This window comes from Echinops telfairi, unplaced genomic scaffold (assembly GCF_000313985.2).
Source record: "Echinops telfairi isolate 266 unplaced genomic scaffold, ASM31398v2 ScPeMD7_11;HRSCAF=52, whole genome shotgun sequence".
NCBI lineage: Eukaryota > Metazoa > Chordata > Mammalia > Afrosoricida > Tenrecidae > Echinops > Echinops telfairi.
The window spans coordinates 8,062,882-8,088,741 of NW_022103908.1; positions in this window are offsets into that span (position 1 = coordinate 8,062,882).

The window sequence follows — 25,860 nt, forward strand, 5'->3', positions numbered from 1 at the left end:
AAATCTACTCAGTTTCACGCTGTTACTGGCGTTTGCGAGCCCACTCAGGGAGCACTGCTCCATCAGGGCTCATACAAATCAGTGCAAAGCAAAGTGCCTGCCTTTCCCAGAGAAGAGGACAGGTGTATGACAACCCCACCGATAACAGCCTTGTCAAGTGATGGCCACAGAGCAACCAGTGACTGCCTTCCCAGGGAATTCTTGGTGATTCCCACCAAATGGATTAAACACACACACACAGGAAAAAGCATATACTGTATGGATAAACACACACACACACACACACACGCACTAGAAAAAGCATATATGGATTAAACACACACACACACACACACTCACTCACTCACTAGAAACACTCTATATGGCACCAAAAGAGACCTGGATTTGAGTGTTCTTTGATCTGTGGAGAGAGCAGGCAGGCATTTTCAGGAATGATCCATTGTCTCAAACATGGAACAAATCAAATGGATTGTTCTTTTCGAGGAAGAGTTCTCTCTGATGTCTTTCCCAGAACCCTTCAGTTAGAGTGGATCTAAAACGGAGCCCCTGCCCAGCCCCCAATGGACAGCCCGGCTCTCCTATCTACACATTGCTCTGTAGGGTTAGCGGGCTTCCCAGTCATCTTCTACGACATCTGACTATGAAGTCTCTCTGGATCATAACCAGAAGGTAAATAATGTATAATATCCGAGACATTCAACTGTGCACAACACTTGAACATGGGACAATAGCTGCCTTTCAAATCCCATACCTTGGGTCTCGATTTTAAGATCTTCACAAACTGCAAGCACGCTCTAGATCCATAAAGGAAGAGGAATTGTACCAGCCTCTCTAAGCCGGCTTACTCCCTCCATTTTTCCTTGTCTGGAAGCCAAGCATCCAGTATTTCAGCAGCAGCCCTGCCACTGAGGGTGAGAATGCCTATCCAGATGGCAAAGTCACCTGCGTCTAGGCAAGGCATAGCAGCAATTATTGGTGCTTGGCTTTAATCCAGAACAAAAATATAGTGCTTAGTAAGTTCAGCCTGATATTTACATTACAATTGAATCAAGAAATATTCACTACATGAAAAAGTGTTTCAAGGGAGGAGTATCATTAATATATATATATTATTTAAGTACTTCATTGTAACACCTTATTAATTTAAAGTCAGATCATTCTTCAAAAAGCTTCTCAATTGGTGTTCTCTAGCAGTAGTTTATTCTGTGTCTTGATTTAGGCTAGTCAAAGAGGCAATATCATTTTACATTTTTTTAATAGTCTGATCTATAGGACACTTAGGAAACAGGTCATTTCAACTAAAGCCAGGGTTACTGGAGATAAACTTCAGTGTCACTATCAGTCCTATCTTACTAATTAATTATATTTGAAATTAATGAAACTACTTCATTTTTTAATGAAACTGTTTAAATTACTTAAAGGGAAAGTAAACATGTACAAAAATCAGAGAAATCTTTTTTTTGTGGAAGAATATCAAACTACAAAGCTATGTTTTCCCTGACAAATCCTGCATGTCGATCAATATTCACTTCAGAAAGTGGTGTTTCCGTCTCTCTGATCCTTCCCTGAAGAATTTTGCACTCTCTGAGCTACATCACGTCAAAATGGCAGCTTCGGCATCATCACGGAACTCAAATTGTGTGCCTTTCAAATGTCCTTTGAGCTTGGAAAACGAAAAGAAGCTGGGAGGGGCAGAATCTGAAAGGCAGGTTGGATAGGGTAAGGGTTCCAACCAGAGCCTCCTAGATAAGCCCTGTTTCCCTTGAAGAGTGAGTGGGTGCTTTGTCATTAAAGCCTCACAAAGGAAATTTTTTATTATTTATTCTTTCGCAAGTTAATTCCAGTACAATGTTTTGAAAATGTATAAAATACCGTTTTAAGGAGGAAAGGCCTGAAGAATGACATCCTAAATTCAGCCAGTGAAAACCATATGGATCATAATTGTACAACCTTCATCCGATCACGAGGACAGAGCAAAACCAGGTAGTGTTTTGCTCTGTTTTGCATGGAGTTGCTATGGGATGGGGGTAACTAAGATGCCAACAAACATTAGTGTCATGGAAAGATATTTTCTTTTTATTTTTCTCACTAAATTCCTCCTGTAAATTATACTCCTCTAGTGTTTATAACATCACCAAGAATCATATATGTATTTCATTTCCGTAAATGTCTTTTGAGTATTTATTATGTGTCAGATGGAATGCTAGGTTCAGCATTGTCCCTTGAAATTAAAAAGTAGTTGTCATGAAATGGGGTGGAAGCTACATCTGACCTCGTCCTGCAGCACCAGGAGCAGGAGAATGCACTTCCACACCAGCCCAAGGCTCATTGCCACCAGAGATCACACATGCTTTCCTGCACTGTCTGCCTTCTTTGTCCTGTTCTGGCCCAACCATCCCTGCCATGGCACTGCACATCCCTGCTGGATGTGGTGGAGTGACACTTATTTATTTTATGTTCATATATATATATTTATTATTAATTGGGAGTTAATTCATATACCATTGCATGGTTCAATCACATCAAACAGAATTGTACAATTGCTACTCCAATTAGTTTCCAAACATTCATTTTCTTCCTGGACTTCTCGACATCATCTCTCTTACTACCCCCACCCAACCAGCACTTTATTCCCCACCCTCACCCTCAAAACCCTTATTCTACTTGCTGTTCATACAGGCTCATCAATCCTGGGTTTCACACACCGAAATATAACACAGCTTCTAGAGAGTGGCCCCAATGACATAACACCTCTGAGATATACACTATATGAACAAACAGAAAGGCTGAAAACCAGATCAGGTCCAGCGTGCGTCAGAGGGAGGATCAACTGACAAAGTTGTAACTGGTCAAGTCCGTTTTCTCTTACCCAAGTCTCTAAAACTTCCGTCAATGATTAGGTGGGACAGTGTGTGTACCACTAACAGAGAGGTTTACACAATAAGATGAGAGCAGCTCTTGTACTAGGAATGGATTCAAGAGGGGCCGTGATTCGCAATGTGAAAAGTTATACACAGACTTATGTACAAACTTATAGCCGAAAGTTAGGGTGCAGGAGCCTGTGCAGTATAAACACTCCAGAGCCCCGGACTTTATTCGGGGCAGGTCTAAATACTCTTCCTGTCACATAGCCTGCATCTCACTCCAGGATTACACAAAAGGAAAATTCACAATTTCCAGGTTTACAAGAAGCAATAACACATTAGCCAAGTTATTCGCAGACGGGAGGGGAGGCTGAGGCTGGGAACATGAAGTCACTGATACGTTTGCAGACGGCTGTCTTCTGCAGCTTTAGTCAGGGAACAGGGGGTAACTGTCCGTTTATCTCAGGGGACAGAGGGGCCAGCCATTGCTTCGTCAGCTCCCATGATTGAGGCATCAGTATTCTCCCCTGGGCTGCGAACACGAAGGCGGTGGTCCTGTCCTGTTTGCCTAAGGAACAAAGAGCTTTTTCCCCACAGAGCTTGACCAGTTTTGGGTCCCCTCCTCTGACTGAAAGGCTGGGTTTGAAGCAGCAGAGAGGAGAGAAACCCCAAGAACCTTGGAAGAGCACATTCAAGCTCTCTGTCTGAAACGGTGGAGGTCACCGAGACCAGATGCATCAGAGACCGGCATTAAAACTCAGAGCAGCAACACCCTATGGATTCCCTTCTCACCTGGCCCAAGACTGCGGCATCGGCATCATGGGAGAGAGTAACAGGCAAGCTGGATTCCTGCTCACGGAGGGGAAGGCCAAGGGGCCGCATGGCTGAGAGACAGCAGGTCAGAGAGACAGTTGGCATACTGTGGCTGAGAGGCTGAGAACAAAGGACACTTAGCTGTTGGCCGACTAATGATCTTATCTGAATTGTTTGCTGATCCTGACTTTTGGTAACCTATTGCCTGCCCTACTAACCCTCCTTAATTGTGAATATTGTCTGTGAGTTTTGTGTGGGCATTGTAAGGTTTTATCAAATCCAGCATAGGTGTAGAGGGGCCAGAGGGGGGAGGCTGGTGTCAGTACAGGAAAAGAAAGGTACAGCATAGAGGCATGTCGGAGCCCTGGCTCGTGGCCCTAGAGAAGCCAGGTGTTGTTGTTAGGTGCCCTCAATTCACGTCCGACCCACAGCGACCCTTTGCACAACAGAAGGAAACGCTACTGGTTCCTGCACCATGTTCACAATTGTTCCCATTCTTGAGCCCATTGTTGCCGCCACTGTGCCCATCCACCTCCTTGAGGACCTTCCTCTACTTTAGCACCCCTCTACTTTACCAAACACGATGTCCTTCTCCAGGAACTGGCCTCTCCTGACAACCTGTCTAAGGTGCGTAAGACAAAGTCTCACCACCCTGGCCTTTAAGGAGCCCTCTGGAGATACTTCTTCCAAGATGGGCTGGTTTGTCCTTTTAACAGCCCTGGTAGTTTCAATATGCTTCTCCTGTTCTACAGTTCAAAAGCAGGGAAGTCAGAGGAGGTCAAATATGTTCACTTCCATTTATTGGACTCGGTTTACTAATGTGGTGCAATGGCCATAGAGAGCTCACAGTCTACCCTCATCATTATAGGGTTTATTAGAAAAGCTAACAGGTTCAATGTTAAGGATATCGTTGTTTTGTCGGAAGTACCTGCTCTCAGTCATGCTGGGAGGCATGGCTCTCTGGTCCTAAGCTTCTCAACCACATGGTCTTTAGGTCACTGCCTTATCACAAGTGCTGTGAAGCCCAGCACTCAGCTTTACCACCTGCGTGCTCTGACTCTGCTCTCTGTCCCTCCACCACTTCCGTCAGAAAGCTCACACGGGGGTTCTTTCTCGGCAGTCACAGGGAGCTTCCTCTCTCTGTGCATCTGAGACCACTCTCTTACATCTTGTCTGCCCAGTGGCATGGGAAAATGGCCAATTCTCTTGATTAGTGTTCCACACACCCTGTTTTCATTTGGTGAGAGTTACAGAGACATGGACAGAGAGCCATACAAGTCATTTCAATTCATCACAATGTAAGAAATAGATAGTGGGCCCAGGCACGTCTGTTGCCTCCACTAATTCAACGCAGGCTTGTGTCTCCCATCTGTAATGCTAGTACAGCACCTGAAAACAGGAAGCTGTGCGAGTAATCTGCGAGCTAGAGCAGTAGAAAGAACATGCACGTTTTACCAAAATGCAAATTTGACCATTAATAGGATACATAAAGGCACATGTTGCTTATTATTTTCCTAGGAGTCTGTAGAAAAGAGGCTATCAGGATCCACTTATACATTTCTAACATGTATAACTCAGAGCATGCCAAGACCACTCACCAAATAGAAAGCACCATAGGAAAAGGAGTTTGAGAATGAGTTCCAGTAAATGTGAGTTCACTATTTCTTTTAATACTGTAGTTAAACTATCCTGGACATTTAGGTAGAAATATCTAATAGAAAATGATATGTAGTTGTATATATCAGAAGAGTGGACAAAGAGGAAAACAGATGAGGAGTTCCAGCAATAATATTGTGGCTAATTCATTCAACTATGTGAAATAAAACAGAAAAGTGAGTAGCCCCCCACTCAAAAAAAAAAAGAAAGATGCAAAAATCAAAATCCTGTAAACTATCAAACTTAAAGGAATCACCAACAGAAGACAAGTAAATGTGAAATTCTATGCTTCCCTATCTGAGGGCCCTCAGGCTTGAGTGAGATCATTTAATTTGGTAAATAATTCCAATAAATAGGAGTGAAGGACTAGAAATGGTGTTACAGAGAAAGAGGGACACCAGGTCAAAGTTTCTTTTTGAGCAGGTCACCACTGAGAGCAACTGAAGCTCAGTACCGGTTGCAACCTGCGAGGAGCCGTATTGAATGCATCCCAATATTGTTCTTCCCAGGAAAAAGAAATGCTAAGTGTTTGTTCTTGTCCCACTGGTCAAAGTGTACACCTTGGGATATTCTCTCCTTCACCCCTCCGGGTTTGAGCTTCAGTCAGAATGACTGAAGGGGTGCTCAGGAGCATCACATGTAGTGGTGAAAGAAAAACCCTAGACCAGAAAAAGGAAGAGATATAAGGGGAGGATCCAGTGATTCACATACCTTGGTTCGGATATCAAAACCTCAATATTTATTGTTATTGCCTTCTATGGTATTTTCATAAAATCACAATGCGATTTCACTCCCACCATTTTGTGCACGCCATAGTATTAATTGGAATAAAAGGAAAATCTAGAAGTGGGGTATGATACAAACTATGCTTTATGCCATTCATATTTGCTCATATACTACTTTAACTATAATCCTCTACAGAGCTGATAGATAGTGCACAATATTGTGAATGTAGTTAAGACTATGGAGTTGTACACTTAAACTGGTTAAGATGGAAATTTTATATTATAAAGGTTTTAACATCATAATTATTTAAAAGTCTTATCCAATATGTGATCAAATGATTTATGACAAGGATGCTAAGTCCACTCACACAGGAAACAAGAGTATCTTCAGTAAACGGTACTGAGAAAATTGTATTTCTACATACAGAAAAATGAAACAGGATCTATACCTCCCACCATACCAAAACCAAAAAAGCTTGAAATGGATTTTACAACTGACTTTGCAATCTAATTCCATAAGATTCGTAAACGGAGATGCAGGCACACAAGCGGCAGGTCTGCCTTTAACAATGGACGACCTAGTGTAATAACAAAAGCACAAACAACAAAAGACAAGCAAATGGGACCTCATAAAAATAAAATGAATATAAAAGGGTTTGTTCATCAAATGATTTTACCAAAAAAACACTTTTAAAACAAGCTAATCACTGGGAGAATATAATTGAAAAACATATCTGATAAGAAGCTAAGAAACAAAGTGCATATATAAAACTTGAAAAATTTAATATCAAAATGTCAAATCACCCCATCATAAAATGGGCAAAGATTTGAATAGCCAATATTTCACATGGCCAACAAACACAAGATAAAAGCCTCAGTGTTATTAACCATCAGAGAGTTGCAAATTAAAACCACTGTGAGATATAATGTCATGCCCACTAGTTGACTGAAAAACAGAACAGTAAATAAGAAATGTTGGTGAGGCTACTGAGACATTGGAACCCTGACCCATGGCTGGAGGGCATGTAAAATGGTACAATCATTGTACAAAACCGTGTGGTGATTTCTCAACACACTAACAGGAGAAATACCATCTAGTTATCATTGTTAGGTGCCATCTAGTCCACTTAGATGCATTTCACATACTGAAAGCCTGAACAATGGAAGCAGAAATGGCTGTGATCCAGCAATTCTAATCTTAGGTATATGTCCAAAAACACATTTGAAAGTAGAGACTATCACGAATACTTGTGCACCAATGTTGTTCACTGAGGCAGTGTTCCAAAGAGCCAACAGGTGGAAAGAAGATAAATGTTTTCAACCAATGAATGAATAAGTAAAATACCATACATATATACATTGGAATCCTATCAGCTAGTAGTAGAAATGAACCCTTGAGGCATACTACAATATAAATGGAGCTGGAAAACACTATGCTGAGTGCAATCATATATGGCCTCACTCATATCAAAAGACAAGAAAAGATAAGTAGAGAGAGAACAAAGTTCACTAGTGATTATCAGGGCCAAGGACAGGACGGAAGGGGCAATTATTGCTTATGGAAAACTGAGTTTTGACTCATTATTATGGAAAATCACATTGATTAATAGTAGAGTTTTACAGGTAATTATTATAAAGCCTGCAAATAAGGTATATACCTATATAAAGTTAAATTGACAACAGTTATGTGATTGAGATTTATAACAATAACTGAGAGAGAAGTTGATGAGGCTACTAATATACAATTAAACACCTCACGATTTGTAGATTTAGGGTTGTGATTTCATGGGACATCCCAATTAATTGGGCTAATGTGGTTAGTGCTTTTATATTAACTTCTAGTTCATATTGTAGTTCCTAAGTTGTTAAAATCTTCCAGTGGTACTGTTGATCTTTGTTCACCTGGAATAACAAGAGAGGAGAGTCAGGAACAGGCGATCGAATTGGAATGTGTGGCTAATAGCCTTCATAAACAACTGCTTCCCCCCAGAAATGAAAAGTGCATAGTTACCTTTTCTGAATATTTTGATAAAATATCCTGACCAAAAAGGGAAAATGCAGGATATATTTTCAAACTATAATGGACTCCAGGCTTCCTACAACCATAAGGGTGAGTGGACCCTGAAAATCATTGCCTGACATAATCTTTATATCTTAAACCAAAAATATCCTCTGAAATCTATTTGGAAACCAAGTAATAATTTACCTTAACTAGTAAAATATGTCTGCTTTGAGTACCATGCTCTTTTCAGAACTATTTCCACAGGATAAAATTGGGAACAGTCATTTGTGTGGAACCGGGACATGAATCCAATAGCAGTTGTGCAAAGAAAACAAGGGAATATTCACGGTTTAAAGTCTAGAAATGTGTGCCTTGGGGTTATATCCTCTCACCATACCTATTTAAACTGTGTGCTAAGAAATCATCAGAGAAGCTGGTCTACGAAGAAGAGCGCAGCATCAGGATTGGAGGAAGCCTTATTAACAACCTACAATGCGCAGATGACCCCACCTAGCTTGCTGACAATAAGGAGGAGTGGAAGCCCTTGCCGATGAAGATCAAGGATTGCGGCCTTCAGTATGGACTACAACTCAGTGTGAAGAAGACCCAAACGCTCACTACCGGATCAGCAGCTGTCATCCTGATAAATGCGGAAAGAAAAGGAAGCTGTCAAGTGTTGGATCTTGCTTGGATTCTCAGTCGAAGCTCGTGGAAAGCAGTTAGGCAATCAATGGATGCACTGTGTTGGGTAAATCTGCCACATAAGGCCTCTTTACAGGGTTGAAAAGTAAGGATGTTTCTTAGAGTCCTAAGGCATACCTGACCCAAGCCATGGTATTTTCAGTCACCTCATATGTATGTGAAAGTTGAACATTGAATAAGGAAGAATTGATGCATTTGAAGTATGGTGCTGGCAAAGAATATTGAAAGTACCCTGGACTGCCAAAAACCAAACATCTGTCTTGTAAGAAGTCCACCCAGAATGCTCCTTAGAGGCAAGGGTGGAAAGACTTTGCTCATGCCCTGTGGCAAAGCTTGGTAAAGCCGAGGGCTAGTGTAAAAGAGGAAGATCCTTGACCAGATGGCGGAAACAATGGGCTCAACTAGAAGAATAACGGGGAGGGTGCAGGGGAGCAGGCGGGGTTTGGTTCTGTCCAACAAGGGGTCACCATGAGTTAACAACAGAACAACAACTAGAAAGATTAGACAGGAACCTTAGGGAGCGGTGCATTTATGTTAATGGAGGAACGGCTCAGAAAAGGGGGGGTGCGAATGGTTGCATACGTCAAAGAATGTAATTATTGTCATGGAACTGCACGTGTCCCCAGTACTGTTGAGTGGATTTTCACTCATAGTGACCTTCTCGGACAGAGCAGTACCACCCTTTTGGGTTTCAGAGACTATAAATCTTCATGAGACAAAGAGCCACATTGTCCTCAGCTTTCACCACGAAAGCTCCTGAATTGTATGTGAAGAAACTGTTGAACAGGTGTATGTCTTGCTTTGTATAATAGCAACAACAAAAATAAATGGAAATAAATAAATAAATAAGCACTCCTCGGAAACTTATATGGGCTCCTCTCTAAAGATATTAACTGGGGGAAAAAATCTTTAAAATGCTGAGATAGCAATATCAGTCTTATCATGTCAGGAGCCAATGAGATGAAGGAAATTAAAGAGTCATAGATGGCACTAGACTACAGACCAAGGGTCTCCCTAAAGCATGGCCTTATTTACCTGGAGACCAGAAGAAGCAGGTGGCACCTGCCTACAGCTAACTATCATCTAATTAAGGCCATACTAGATAGATCCTGATAATAGAAGAGAGGAAATGTGGAACATAATTCAAATTTTTAAACATTCTAGACTTATGGATGGGTTAAGAGCAGAGGACTCTTGGACTATGGCTATGATGACCCCATAAAACTTAAACCAAGACTATTCACTAAGGGCAGCTTTTAGCTAAAGAGCAGATGGGCCCATAAGATATTACCAGTTAGTACTGCACATCTTTAAAAAAATATCTGTAGAACCAAATGGCCAATATTTACAGCAAAGATGAGAAGAAAGGGGACAGGGAAAAGAGAATACTGGAAGTAAAACACCCCGAAAAGGATGACTGAGAATGTGCACAATGTGAAAAATGTAGCCAATCACTCTGAACAATGTACGTAGTGATTGAGAAATAGGAATCTAACTTGCTATGTACATTTGCACTGAAAACACAGTAAGATATTACTTTTAAAACCTAATCCATCACAAATACTTTAATTTAGTAGCTAGGTACAATCTTGAAAATAAGAAATAGTTAATATGCAAAGGTAAGTGATTTTTATTTATACTCACTATTTTTTCCTGCCACTGTCCATTCTAGATTTCTCACACCCCCTACCATTTTAAGTGGATCTAGCTTATTCCCTGCCTGGTGAAGGGCTATAGGCCTTCCTATATATGGAGATGGTGCTCATGATTGTTAAACTCTCATTGTCCTGACATTACTACAATTGCTGATTTATAGTTATCACTGAGCAAAAGCTTAGATGTACTCCCCTGGGCCTGATGGAAACCAACGGAGACCATCTAGTGACTAACTGTAATCCATAGGGGCTGGTACTAGAACAGAATCTCAGCATTGGTCTACTGCTGAACTGTAGCCAAGCAGCAAAGGCAGTAGGATCGAGAAAAACTTTTCAGAGAGGGAGTCCACTCAATCGGGTTGGCACACTGGCTTCTGTGCCGCTATCACATTCTGATAAATAGGATAAATAGGAATCGACCTTGCTCTTCTGAGTACACTCAGGGAAGGTAAACCACACGGTAATATGAATAGGGAAAGAAAGGTAGTATAGGTAGTCCCCTATTTATAATGGGGTCCCCTTCCGATGGCTCTGCCATGCCTTGTTTCTGATATCTGTCAAATCCCTCAGCTGTTTTTACATTTTCATTATTATCGCTTGTAAATGTTAAGTATCTTTATAAATCTGGCAGTGTTTTGAACAGCAAATCATAAAATTCAACACCTAGGCATGAACATCTGAGAGTGATAATATCAGCAAATTAGCTTCTGAAACATATTATCAATGAAAAGATCTGTAACAAACAACCTGACAGTTTTTAATGTATTTAATCATAACTCAAATACATCGAAAGTCAGGAGCTACTTCTATAAAGAATTATTGGCTACAAGTGAACATTTAAGTAATGAGAGATTTCCTAGACATAGTCAAAGAGAACTCTGAAGGGCACAGAAACAGCAGGTAAGAGAGACAACCGCTGCACCAAGGTCGGAGCTGGTATGCTCTCAGAAGAGCCGCTGGGTCCCAGCAAAGATCAAGACCTTGTAGGAGATATAGCTATGATCCACTGCACAGCAGAGACGTCACTTGGGTGCTGCACTGGTAGATCTTATTGAATATCTGACTTCTAACGTTTGCCCAAAATCTACTCTCTGGGATGTCAGGGAATATTGTTTATGGGGCAGTATTCCCCATAGTTTATCTGCTACAAAGCCACCAGATCAGGAGGAAGCTCTTGATGGCTGGGCACTGCTGCCAGCCCTGCACTGCAGCGTCCACAGCCAGGGAAGGTGGTGAGCTAGAGGACTCTAATGGGAAGCACATTAGAACCTTGTTTGCTACTGCAATGTCTCTCCTGTGCCCTCCGTTAACAAAGCATAACATTATACCACCTGGCAGGAGAAAAGATTTAAAGGGCTCATCTCTATTTTCACAGAGAAAACCAAATAGGTTGATTTGAGCTGAGAGGCAGCAGTTTGATAAGCAACCCTCCTAGCCACATAGTTCATGGACCCCTTGCACAGGTGCTGGGGTCTCAAAGGAGAGCAGCTAGTGATATTCTGAGGACAAGTTCCCTGCCTGCCTTTTGTTCATCCTCTTCCATAGGGGATGTTCTTGGATGGACATGAACCAAATAGCAAAATCTGCACCTAGTGAGTCTATTTCCATTTGCTCAGGCACATGCCTTTCCCCTGAATGTGCTCATTTTCTATCTTCCAACACTGCTCCTTCCTGTCCTTGGATCAACGAGCTATGTGCATCACCGCTGGGCAGAAGCCTCAAGTTGACCAATCATGGACTGTGCTTCCTCTTACATCGACCACCAAACAAGAACAAGTGACGACCCAGTACACAGCTTGCAGCTCTGCCCACTGGCTGGATTTCTCTCTGTCACTGTCCCTGACCTGCAGGGTCACCCCTAAGGAGGTCATCATAGAGTAACACTGTCAAGAGATTCCATGGCCCATCAGTGGGTCAGGCCCAGACTTTTCCCTTTTCTAAAAGGTGTTCATGGGGAGACCCCTGCCATGAGGCCCGGGGTAAGTTGAGAGAAGCATGTGAGTGCAAAGCATGAGCACCAGCAGGGCAACTGCCATGTGGATCTGGCCATATGCCCTAGAAATCCTATGCCCTTGGGAGCTCTGCAGGCCCACTGTCCACAGAATCTTCTCAATCCTATGACAGATGACTAGCGCAGTAGCCCAAACTTAGGGGCTTCTATAGTTGGCTGCTAACCAGAAGCTTGGAGATCTAACTGCATCCAGGAGCTCTCAAGGAGAAAGACCTAGCGATGTGTAAAGAGTATAGTCTAGACAGTCCATTGGCACAGTTCTCGGTCACATGAGGTTGCTGTGAGTGAAAAAGAGATCAACTTAACAGCGCCCAGCAGCAACAGACTAACTCTGGGAGTCGGGGGATCCCATGATATCCAGCTGCTGATGGCATCTCCCTACCTTGTTTCTCATAGTGAGGCTCAGTCCTTCCGGATCCCAGTCAAGACCTTCTCTTCCACAGTTGAGTTGCTTTCAACACCAGAGACTATGGCCCTGCTTCAGAACCTGGGACTCCCTACGACAACTCTCCTGATGGGCCTTGCTTAAGATAGCACACAGCATTTCAGTCCCTCACCATAAACAAGGGGATGTTCTAAATATGCTCTAAATAAACAAGCTGCTTCTAACTGATAAAGCAATTCCTGGGGGAGGGGGGTACGGGGTAAGGAGTGAAGAAGACCTTAAATAGTGTCCAACCCAGGGCAGAATAGGAAATAAGAAATGGTACCCTAGAAAGAAAAGGACAATACCCCCTCCCACCTCTCCCCACCAAGGAGGGCATGGGTAATGGCATCAAATGCTCTTCTGAAGTAGCATAATCGTTTTACATAAAATGAGGATGGCAAATGTGTACATTATACTGAATAACAGAATTCATAAGTGACCTTGGGTGAATCAATTTCAGGTTCATGATGTAGGTAGAATACCAGTTGGTATGATTTGAAATAAGTAGAGCCTCCCTCAACTGGACCTCTACACAGTGGGGAGCCCTGGCAGGGTGACAAAGACACTGTGTCATTGAAGCCCCTCAGATGGTAGAACAATCTGGAGGGGCCCAAGGCAACAGTATCCTCTGGGACCGTGACATAGCCATTGACAGCTATACCCATTCATCATTTTTCTTTGTGTTTCGTGGCATTTTTAAAAATTGTGATGCTTTAGGAGACAGAAAGGCTATACAATCTATTTTGGGAGAGATTTTATAATATTGGCTAAGATGGAGAGAGACAAATGAAACTCTGGCAAAGGGAAAGGAAACATAAAGGATGTTGTTGGAGTATTTGGAAAGGAGATGTCTTCATATATCTATAGTGCTGTTCTTAGGTGCTGTGAAGTAGGTTCTGACTCATGGTGATGCTGCATTCAATGGAATGAAATATTGCCGGGTCCTATGCCATCCTCCCATAGTGCTTCTGTTTGTGCCCATTGTTAAAGCTGCTGTGCCAGTCTACCTGGTCCAGGTTTTCCCTCTGTTGTGCTGTCCCTCCACTTTACCAAGTCTACTGTCTGAATATTCTCTATTTGACTTCTTTATTTTCTGATATCCATTGCAATGGCTACACAGACCTCACAGACAAAATTCCTGATGTCAGAGTTTATTAATGAAGTAAACAAGTTATAATGCCAGTGAGAAATGCTCAGGGTTGAGTTATTTATCCAGGGCTGTCACAGAGTTCGATCTGATCTATTAATAAATGCTCAAAGGGCATCCCCCTCTACTATAAACCTCAATCCGAAGGTATTCCACATACGCTTAATTGGTCAACAAACCCAGTTCCCTGAGTCCAATGCCCAGAGGTGCCCCACTCCAGTAAGCTTCAGACTGAAGGGACTCAGCTCCCCTTCAGTGGGTCAGCAAGTCCACCTTCCCAAAGCAAGAGCCCAGAGGCATCCCCTCAGAAAGCCAGCTTCCTGCACTAAAACCCCCAGCTTTACTTTGCTCTGTGGGGTAGGAAGTCCATCCCACTGTTCTCAGCTTTGAATCCTGGATCTGCTGCTGCCCCTCTGATGCTACGGCTGCCAACTGGATCCAAGAGGTTCACAGTGCAGGGATCTTGGATACAGAGGATATGCTCTCCTCTTGTCTCTTGCTGGTAATAAGATCCCTCCTCCTGCATCTCAGAGGGCTCATTTTATACACAGCAAAATAGCACTGCAGGGAATCCTATCAGTATCTCCCCCTACATTCTTGTCAGACCCATTCAGGACAAGGTCATTGGGTAGGAGTTAAAGACTTTGACAAGAAGAGCCACATTAAATAATTTACTGTCCTTTCACCAAGCATGCACAATTTAATGTCTTGGTAACATGTCCAAATTACTTTTTCCAAGATGAATTTGTTTGCTGTTCTCGAAGTTCATGATACTTTCAATATTCCTCCCCAGAACCATTATTCAAATGCATCATTCTTCTTCGGTCTTCCCCATTCAATGTCCCATTTTTCATGCATAGGAGGCCATTAAAAGTACCATGACTTGGGTCATACTTAACTTCGTCTTCAAAGTGACATCCTTGCTCTTCAACACTTGAAAGAGCACATGTCAGCAGATATGCCCAATACATCTTCTTATTTCTTTCCTTTTGAAAAACTATGTCTTTATATTTGCTCCTATTAGCATTGACTTAGATGCAAGCAAGATGAAATCCTTGACAACTTTGCTCTTTTCTTGTCATGGTGTTGTCTAGTGGCCCGGTGGTAAGGCTTTGGGTTTTCTTTACACTAAGTTACCATCCATACTGAAGGCTACAATCATTGGTCTTCATCAGAAAGTGCTTCAAGTCCTCCTTACTTTGAGACAGCAAGGCTGTCTCATCTGCATATAGTAGATTGTTAATAAGCCTTCCTCTGATCTTGATGCCGTGCTCTTCTTCATATGATCTCGTCTTTCAGATCATCTGCTTGGTGGACAGATTGAATAAATATAACGAAGGGAAACAATCCTAGTGCACACTTTTCTGATCTTAAGCCACGCAATAGTCATTTGTTCTGTTCAAAAACTGTCTTTTGGTCCATGTACAGGTTCCACCTGAGCACAGTGAGGTGTTCTAGAATTCCATTTTTACTCTATGTTATCCATAGTTTGTTTAATGAATATATATAGGTATATATTCATTAGACAATGTGTCTTTGTCAACCAAGGACTGATAGAAGATATCAAGAATAAAATCATAAATGAGGAAAGTTCTTTTGGAAACAGTTCACATACTAATTGAGAGATTATCCTTAGATGTCATGAAGAATTCTTCTACAAACTAGAGATTTTCAGAAATAAGATATCATAACACACTGAACTTGAATTGTGTTATGTCACCTTCAAAGGAGAAGGAAACTTCTAGTGCTTTATTAAATTAATTAAGCAAGATAATTTCTATTTCTGAACTGTTGCTTGGGTATTAATTGGAAGCTTGTGGAAATAGAATATAAGGTTGTGTCATGCCAAGTGGACAAGAGAAACTTTGTCTTATATATTTTGGACATGTTGTCAAGAGAAACAAGTCCCTGAAGAAGGACAGGATGTTTAGTAAAGTGGGGGGTAGCGGCAAAGAGCACGGCACTCAAAGAGATGGATTCACACCATGGTTGTATCAGTGGACTCAGGCACAGGAATCATTGTGAGGACGACATAGGACTGTACAGTGTTTCCTTCTGTGGTACATGGGGTTGCTATTGGTCAGAGCCAGCTCAATGACACCTGACAACAACAACAACAACAGCCTTAGGTGTTATCAAGCTTAATGGCATGCTGAAACCTGCAATCTTGTAGTAGTTAGATAATTTTTATATCAATGTGAAGATGTATGAAAGAGGAGAGTAAAGTCCAACCTGCCTGTCAAGTCCCAGCCTGATGACTCTTTGCTGGTATAAGAGTGTGAGACCCTCTTTCTTTCTCCTTTGCCTTCCTACCTGCTCGACCTGGGGCACTGCCCTTGAGAGCTGCTGGGTCCCTGACATGTTTCCACTGACCTTGGAGACACAGACCCTGCACTCACAGGCCTGCGATCTTCCTGCATTCTGCATCGTTTGCATGTGGCTTCTCCAGCGTAAGAGGGACTTGTGGTCTAGTATTGGACTTATAGACTCAAGCTGTCCTGGTCTGGAATGCATTCTTGATATACATTTCTCCTATATGAGCGGCTATTCATACTTATCGGAGCAGATAGCCTCATCTTGCTTCTGAGAAGCCACTGGTGGGTTTGATTAGTCCACCCGTCAGTTACTAGTCTAACTCAGACCCAACAGCGTGACACTTCCCTCTAAAACCAAAACGGAACCCATTGCTGTTGTGTCAATGCCAACTCCGAGACTGTGTGGGACGGAGTAGAAAAGTGTCCCACAGCGGTATCAAGGCTGTTGTCTTACAGAAGCAAACGGCCACGTTTTTCTCCTGTGGAATGGGTGACCATTGGACTTGCAGGCTTCTCTGTTTGCAGCAGAAGCTTACCCCGCCTCCCGGCCCCCTGAGCTCCTCCATCGCTCTAAGGAAGCCATAACTTGTGATTCTTGAAAGCCTCCTCACCAATAGCTTCGCGTCTTCTGAAGTCTTGCCCCCACATGATGTTTATAGATTTTTAAAAACTTAATCTGCCTCTACTTTCCTTATTCAGAATGAATGATCATGCCTATACGTTGCATTGCTATACATTGTTCCACGTTTTCTTTTTAAAGAGACAGAACTGACAAAAATTCTAAAGATAAGACAATTTCCCCATTTGCCACTTTAGTCAGATTCGGCTTTCACTGTCTCTTGGTGATAGGTTCGGTATTTAATCTCATTCTGTTTATTCAACTGCTCTATTTTACACACGGACACATTATTTGATTCTAGAAAATGCGTCTTGTCTTGTTTGTCAGTGTGTCTGAGCATTGGAATCCGTGCACTTAGCCGATCTCAAGAGAATTCCGTGCTCTTTGCTACATTAGATTCCCACACTAGACACGTATGCATTTTCCCCTCCAGGCAGCTCAGCTAGAAACAATCAGGTTAGTTTAATACAATAACTATAGTGTACTATTAAACATGTTAAACAACATAAGCAGTGTGACAGCCACGGCAAGATCCTAATATAAGAAAGAATTTACAAAAAATCAATTCAGAAGCAGTGATAGGCAGGAAGGAAGAGTAACATGGGGAGCAGGGAGGGAAGGAGAGGGCAGAGGGCGGGTGAGCAAGCACAACCTAATTCACAGGGAACGAATTAGGCAGGATTTGAAGGTTGAAGAAATTCATAGATTGGTATTTTCTTATCAGTGCACATAATAGAAAGATGAAGAGATCCTCGAGATATGTCTTGTTTCTATTTTAATGAATGAAATTGATATGTACATATTAACATGGGTGAAGGGAAAAAATAATAAATAAATAAACAAACGAACTCTCCCTGAGGCAATTCAGACTCAGGGTGACCCTCAAGGACAGAGAAACACTGCTCCTTAAAGCTTCCGAGGCTGCAAGTCTTCACGGGACCAGACAGGAGCAGACAGGAACATCTTTCTCCCTTTGAGCTGCTAGTGGATTTGAACTTCCAGTCTTGCAGTTAGTAGTGCTACGTTTAATTCCAGTATACCACAGAAGCAGCAGGCAATATATAGCAAGACAGATGAGAGGGAAAAAATGATGGAGACAGGGAAATACACAGGGGGTGAGGGTGGGAGTAAGTTTGGGAGGCAGGGAAACACAACACAGGTGGGGGGGGGGGTGTTGAAAGGAAATTAGAGGGAGGGAAAGTGTTGGTACAATGTATTGCTCATGACCCCGAATCACAAGTTTCAGTGACATCAGCAGTAGGAGAGCACACAGGTGTGAGCACAGATTTTTAATGTATACAAGTTTTGTATGCGAAAGACTTGTCAGCTACGAAACATGAAATGTTGGTGTTCATGCTTCCATCTTACTGCCAGTGCCTCTCTGCCTTGTAGTCCTTCCTTCTTATTGATATGCGAACTCATTTCTTCAGCCATATACAAAGGTCATGCAAGAACAATGACAATTTTGCAACTTAGTGCATATGAACATTTTATAGAGATAAGAGAGAAATATGTCTTTAAATTCCTGTGTGTCCTCTCAACCCATTCTCTTCCCTGAAACAATAGACACACCTAAAATCTAGAGAATGGGAGTTACTGAGTGGATTCTGACTCATAGTATCTCCACGTGTGTCAACATGTGCTCCATCAGCCTTTCAATGCCTGAATTTGGGGGAGTAAATGGGCAGACCTTTCTTCTGACCTGTGCATCACCTAAGGAATTTAGAACATCTTAGTTGCCGAGAGATAATTCTTGCTCAATGCGACATATGGCACTTACTTTTGAAAAGCACAATATTGTTGATTTGCATCCAGATTAACGGTGATTTTATAGCTCCCCTCCCCAAATCTGCTTATTCTGAGATTTTCTATAAGCAAAGAACATCTGTTCCTCTACCTGTGGTATTGGATAACATTAACAATTTAAACCAAAATTATTTTTGTTCTTGTTGCTTTTATAGTTTTATAGTACTTATATAGTACTAAGTACTGTAAAACCCCAAGGACTAGTCACTGCTATCACAGACATGATTTGGGTGAATGGCTCAGTGAATGTACAATAGTTAAAGGGAGAAGGGAGACACTGGACCCCAAAGGTGAGGAATACAGACAGACCTGGGTGGGGTAACTATTGGAATTATAATAATTTCTTTTTACCCAGTTACTTACACCTCCAAGCTTCCGTTTAATCATCTATATTATTAATAACAAAAATAAGATACAATATTTTCAGAAGATTTGGGAAAGAATATATGTCATAATATATATTAAGTCCTTTGTATAATAGACATGTGGTATATAATCTCTGTATAGAGAGAACATAACCGGGCCAAACTCATGCCAAAGAGTCGATGTGCACTCATACTCAGTCTGCAGGGCAGGTAGAATTACCTCTGTGAGTGTCTGAGGCCCTAACTCTTCCCAGGCATAGGAAGCCTCGTCCTTTCTCCCTCAGCGTGGCTCAGAGTTTCTGACTGCGGATCTTGAAGTTAGCACTCTAACTCCTAACCACTATGACACCAGGGCTCCTAGAGATAACTTAAGGGCAGGAGATCTCTCTCTACAGGTCTCTGTGGGTGGGCATGGAGTCACTGGCAGTGAGTTGACATCTAAGAAATCATATTACACTAAGTGGAGCTGTGCATTCGGGTAGGCTTTTTTCCCCCCAATAAACATGCAACCTTACTTACAGTACCCTAGACCTATAGAGTAGTATTTTGTTTTGTTTTGTTTTAGGTAAAAATAGCTAAGTACATTGTGTTTGGATCACATTTTAAAAATTGCATTAATGACTAGACTCTATGTGACATGACTACTGGTAATTTATTGATCATAAGTATAAAATATTGCTCTTTAAATTTCATATGTCATTTTAAAGTGTGCCAGCCAAGGTCTGTGTGCTATTAAATCTATAACATTTACAAATATTTCCTCATTAGTGACATTGCTGCAGTTATTGCTTTCATTCATGATTCTGGTTTATATTAATAAATGTTATATAGAGTTCAATATCTGCTGCTGCTCATTATTTGTGGTCATGTACCTGGGAGCAACATGATTTGTTGAAATGAAAGAACCAGAACTCAGCACATAAAAACTGATGATTTATAGAGGCTTGGAATTAAGGCTTAACTCTTCAAATAACTATATTTTTGGAAGTCCATATCAGTTTGTGTATAGGTGCATACGTACATTTATTATTATTAGACATAAAGAGGAATGGTAAGATCTTTATAACCTACAATGAGAAGGTATATCTATGTCTAACAATAGTAATAAGCATATGGATGTCTATCTTTAACTTGACATGGCGTTTATAAAAATATAACTGTTAGAACTTTTCCCTTTTTGACCCCTTAATTTAACTAGAATAACATAAAAATTCCGCTAAGTCTCAAAATTAGAAATATTTACAGCTTGATTTTGTCTTTGAAATTTGCATATAAGGAATGACAAAAAATTTGGCTTTGTTAAAAGCATAAAGCTAGTCAAATAATTCCAATACTTTCTTCTTTCAACATCCAGTAGCTATCCTGTGTGAAATTAGCATATACATGTGAAGATTGCTACTATCTATTATCGTGTTCTAAAGGAATCTCTCTTGTTTATTAATATCTGTAGGTAATCCCTGATTTAGAATCTGTGTTGTGTGTGTTTTGGGCAGGTGTATTTCATACATCTTGTCATTAGCATTATATCCTGCATACAATGTTATGGTGCATAATTCGCTGATGGTATAATTCTGAAATGTAATGTTTCAAATCATCAAAGACAAGTAAGGATATGATTTATGAAGATACTTATAATAAAATTTAATATTTTATTTATTTTAATGTCATAAATTATATTCAATTTACCTCGGAGCCCTGGTGGTGTAGTGGTTATGTCTTGGGTTGCTAACCTCGAAGTCACAAGTTCAAATTTCACAGAGGCAGTTCTATTCTGTGCTATACGGTTGCTATGAGCTGCCATCTGTTTGTTTGTTTGTTTTAAGGAATAAGACAACCTCATTTTGGTCAAGTAATTAGGACAAGTCTCTGAAACTCTCCCAGAGATTTATGACAGAATTTAATGCAATAAAAAAGGCATGGTACTCATTTTCTATTTGTCATATAGTAGGTATTCCTCAAAAGTTAGTTCCCTGCTCCAGTCTGTAACACAGCAATGAAATAGGAGGATTGAACCAAACCATAAAGAAGACAACCTGGATCTTTCTCTCTATCTCTCTCTTTTTTTTTTTGGAGGACTGTGTTAGGCCAGGTTGACTAGAAAAACAAATCTAGTGACCGTCGTATAGGTATACGAAAAAGCTTTACATCAAGAAGTAATTATATATCAAGAAAGTATTTCAGCCCAGTCCACCTCAAGCCCCTAAGTCCAATACAATCCTTAAGTCCCTCTTCAGACACATGCAGCCACATGCCATGATGCAGAATGCAGAAAGATCACAGGCCAGTGGCTGCAGAGTCACGTGGATCCATGGTCTGTGAAAACGTGGCAGGGCACTGGCAACTCTCAGGGTGGCCACTAGAGACACAGCAAGACAGAAGGTTTGAGCTCCCAGGGTTCTCCTTTTAAGAAGGCCACACCCCGGAAATACCATCAGGCATGGATTTTGTACTCCTGTAAAGAGTTACAGTCTCAGAGACCCACAGGGGCAGTTCTACCCTGTCCTGTAGTCACTGTGAGTCAGAATTGACTCAATGAATTCTTTGGATTTTTTTTTATTAAACTTATATCAGGATTAACCTAGGACTTCGTAGTTGTCAGAATTGCTTGTAATGAATCTGTCTTGATTAGAGTACATACTCATTGTCTTTTCACTTCAAAATAATTTTAGATGTTTATAAAATTTCTTTTGCATACCGTGGTTTCACCTTACTTACCTGTGGGTTAGGAGCCCTGGCAACACAGTGTGTTAAACATTGGAATGACAGTAGTTCAAAGCCAGCCGCTGCTACATGGGAGAAAGATGCTATGGTAGTTACATAATATCACATCAACGTGAAGATATATAAAAGTGTAGGGGTGGCATTCAAACTGACAGTCAGGTCTCAGCCTGATGGCGCCCCTTTGTGGGTGTGGCTTTCTCATAAGGAGGGCTCAAGAAACCTCCCTGCCCCTTTCTCTCTGCCCTCACCTTCCTGCTGGCAGAACCTGATTGCTGCCAGAGCCCTGTGATGTTACCACCGCCATTGGACCCAAACAACTTTGCAACCACCGGCCCGCGATCTTCCTGCCTTCTGCATCGTTGCATGTGCTGTGTGGGTCTGAAGAGGGACTTATAAACTGGTATCGGGCTTAAGGATGTGATTGGACTGGGATGAAACATTCTCTTGGCATATAATTACTTCTTGATATGAAGCTCTTTCTTACACATATAGGCATGTCACTGGATTCGCTTTTCTAGTCAGCATCTGCTCCCTTAAGAATTTAGTCTTGGAAATTCCAGACAATGGTTCTCTTCTGACCTACAAGGTCACCATGAGTTGGAACTGACTTCATGGCAATATGTTTGAGTTATTACCTGTTGGCAATATTTCTAAACCGCCTTGGAGTTGATTTTATCCATGCACACACATATATACCATTATAAAAATTAACTGAATTATCCAAGTTGGCAACTATATGAAAAGATATTTTGTATCAGGTAGCTAATGGCTTTATTAAAAATCTTTTTTTTTAATCCTTGATTTTAAAAAGCTCCAATTTGATGTACTCAATTTTTCAATTTTCCCCATGAAATCTACCAGTTTAAATTGGTGGGACCAGAGATGCCCATATTTACATGTGCAGGAGTAAGAGAATCAAACTCAAAGATGCTCTGGGAAGCAGATGACTTGATGTCAACTAGACACTCCTCCCTCACTAGGGGTCAGACTGAGCCATCAGGTCACAGACTGATGCTGTCTCCTTGGGGGAGTGGCATTCTATAAGGAGGTTCCAGGGGAGACTCTTTGTGTCTCTGCCACGGACCCTGAGAACTGCCAGGGCTCTGCCATGCGTCCTTCCACCAAGCCTGGATCCATATGGCTCTGCACCACCAGCCCTCTGCAACATGGCATAGGTTGAGTGAATCCGAAGAGGCATTCATGCACTAGTATTGGACTTATAGGCTGGGGCTGGACTGCTCTGGAGAGCTTTCTTGATATATAATTACTTTATGAGACAACGCTCTTTCTTATTCATATATGAGCGTCACTGGGTGTGTTCTTTAGTTTGCGTAGACTCACACAGATGCTCAAAGAAGAATATTCTCTCCGCCGTAGTTCTTGTTATGTTTGGGTGAGCGTTCTTCTGTGCCAAGCATATGCGGCTTCTAAATTAATCACCAACTCTTCAATAGTGGCTAGAGGATTGTATGCCTTTTTTTTTTTTTTGGCATGTTCCCAAACTGATTCTCCCACAAATGGCCTGTGATTGCTGGAGATGTTGTGCTTTGTGTTCCTTTGTAATGTTTTTCCCGTTTCTATCCCCTTGATTGTAAGTGTTGCAGAGAGGCAAAACATAAAGTTCCTCTCATTCAGTATCTCAACATTGTAAGACTGTCAGAAATGGGGTATGTTTATCACAAAAAGTCTTCCCTCTGCTACTCAAATTAAATTCTGACAAGAGTTGAAGGGTTCTCTGTAAGCTGAGAGAAGAAATAAAACCATCAAAGAGGTTTTACCTAAGGCTGGAGGAGGGTTTTACGATATCCATTAGGCATTCCGTCAATATGATGATAAACTGTGGCTCAAGCCTGCAAGAGAGTACAAGCAGAGCTTGTCTTACTCACCTGAAACAGGAATTTTATTAAAGGTAGGTGGTTCGGCCTTTTGATAAACACCAAGATGAACAAGCAGACAAAACTCATTTTATCACGCCATAGCACACACACCCCTCGGGTTTCCGAGACTGTAACTGTTTACAGGAATAGAAAGCCCAGTCTTTCTTCTGCGGAGCTGCTGTTGGTTTTGAACTGTCAACCTTGCAGATCACAGCCGAATGCTTAAGCATTACACTACCAGGGTTCCATAAAATGACCCTATAGGACATGTGGAACTGCTCTGTGAGTTTCTGAGATGGTAACTCTTTCTGGGAGTAGAAAGCCCCATCTTTCTCCCTTGCAGTGGCTGGTGATTTGGGACGTCTGAAGTTGTAGACTGAAGCCCAACACATAACTACTATGCCATCATCATTGATACATTTTGAGTAAAATATAGTAAGCAGATTTTAGGGCCTTATTTGGGGATTTCTTACATATGGGTGATGCCCTGATGGTGTTGTGGGTACTGTTTGAAACAACTAGCTATTCCTCAGGAGAAAGGTTGGGCTTTCTGTGCCCATAAAGATTTATAGCACTGAAACTCACAGGGAGAGTGTTCTTCCTAGAGAGTCATTTCGAGTCAGAACTAACTCGATGGCTGTGAGTTTTGTTTTATTTACACATCACTACAAATCATGAGGAAGGGGTCCATGTTCCAAACCCACCAGATCCACAGAGGAAGATGAGGATGCCATCTCCCATAAAGATTTATAGTCTTGGAAACCTTAAGGATCAGTCCTACTCTGTCCTCTAGACAACTCGATGATTTGGAATTCATCCAAGGACAGTAGGTTCATAGTCCTACAGACAAGGACTCCTAGACTGCTCTCTCAAACTCTTGCTGGATTTAAAAACAAAAACAAGAAATATGTACAACACATGGATACCCATGGGTCAGAGAAGAACTGATCTCCATAGGAATTTCGATGACTGATTTTTTTAGAAGTAAAATCACCCCCCTACCCCCCCCTCACTTTTTTCTTAGATGCCTCTGAATGGACTCAAACCCCCACTTACAGCCGTGGAACGAGTTACCCAGTTGTACCATCCAGGGGCTCTTTTGGATTACATATCCTGCCTTCGGCTTCTGTTGCTTCACATCTAGGCAGTGTATTTTAGAATACAGGCAAATTAGATCATTTTTCTTGGAAAGGCAGACCACAGAATTTTGAATACTTATATCTGTTCATTTTCTTGCATTACAATAGAATTCTCAGGTCATTCCTTATGCTATGTGAAGATGGGTAAGTGAAAATAATTACTTCTTTAGTTCAGGCTTCTGCACATAAACTCGGAGTTAGAAAAAGATATCTGTAGATGTTAAAGAACAGTAAAAACTACTCTGGCATTTTATTTTGTTCTCTTTTGAAGAGAGTTTTGATTTCATTTCTGTTTATTTTCTGATACATGCTGTTTATATCTTCCCTTACTTAACCTATGAGGGGTAGACAATCTAAGTAATAGCTGAAAATCAGTATACTATTTTCAGACCGAAAAATAGCAACCATCAGTAAGTGATTACGTTTTGGCCCATGACTGTCAATCACCAAAATTCATGTGATTACAGTTATTTCTAAATTCATGAAAAGGATCCCTTTGTGTGTAATGGCCTGGAGAAGTTTGTGATGCAATATGTAATTATGGTCCTACTGAAAGCTCTAATTACAAGACTACATGAGATAGTTAAGGCTGATTGTGCCAACCTGGCTGATAAACACATGCAGGATTAATTGAAGGGCGGAGAGATCAATGGCTCGGTGAGCCTCACCTTTCTAATTCTCAGGTCTCTTGTTCTCTGATGGTTGGACCAGGGTGCAGCTGCCTTTGCCAGTTCCCTGCTTCAGCTAGCAAGGCTCACTTTCTGCAAGACATCCCTGAGGAGAAGCCACATGGGCCTACCCTGGTGCAACCCTGGTTGCTGGAGCAGCCATGTGGAGACCCCTGCCAGTGCTGAGATGCTTACCTGCTCACTGATTCAGCTTTCCTCCTATGGTCAGCCTCACTGCGTGTATTTTGTGAGATTGAGGAGGGCTTTGTAGATCAGTGTTAGACATATGGGCTAATGTTGGACTTTGGGGCTTGGACAGCACTGGGTTGGGCTGTTTTCCTAATGTAC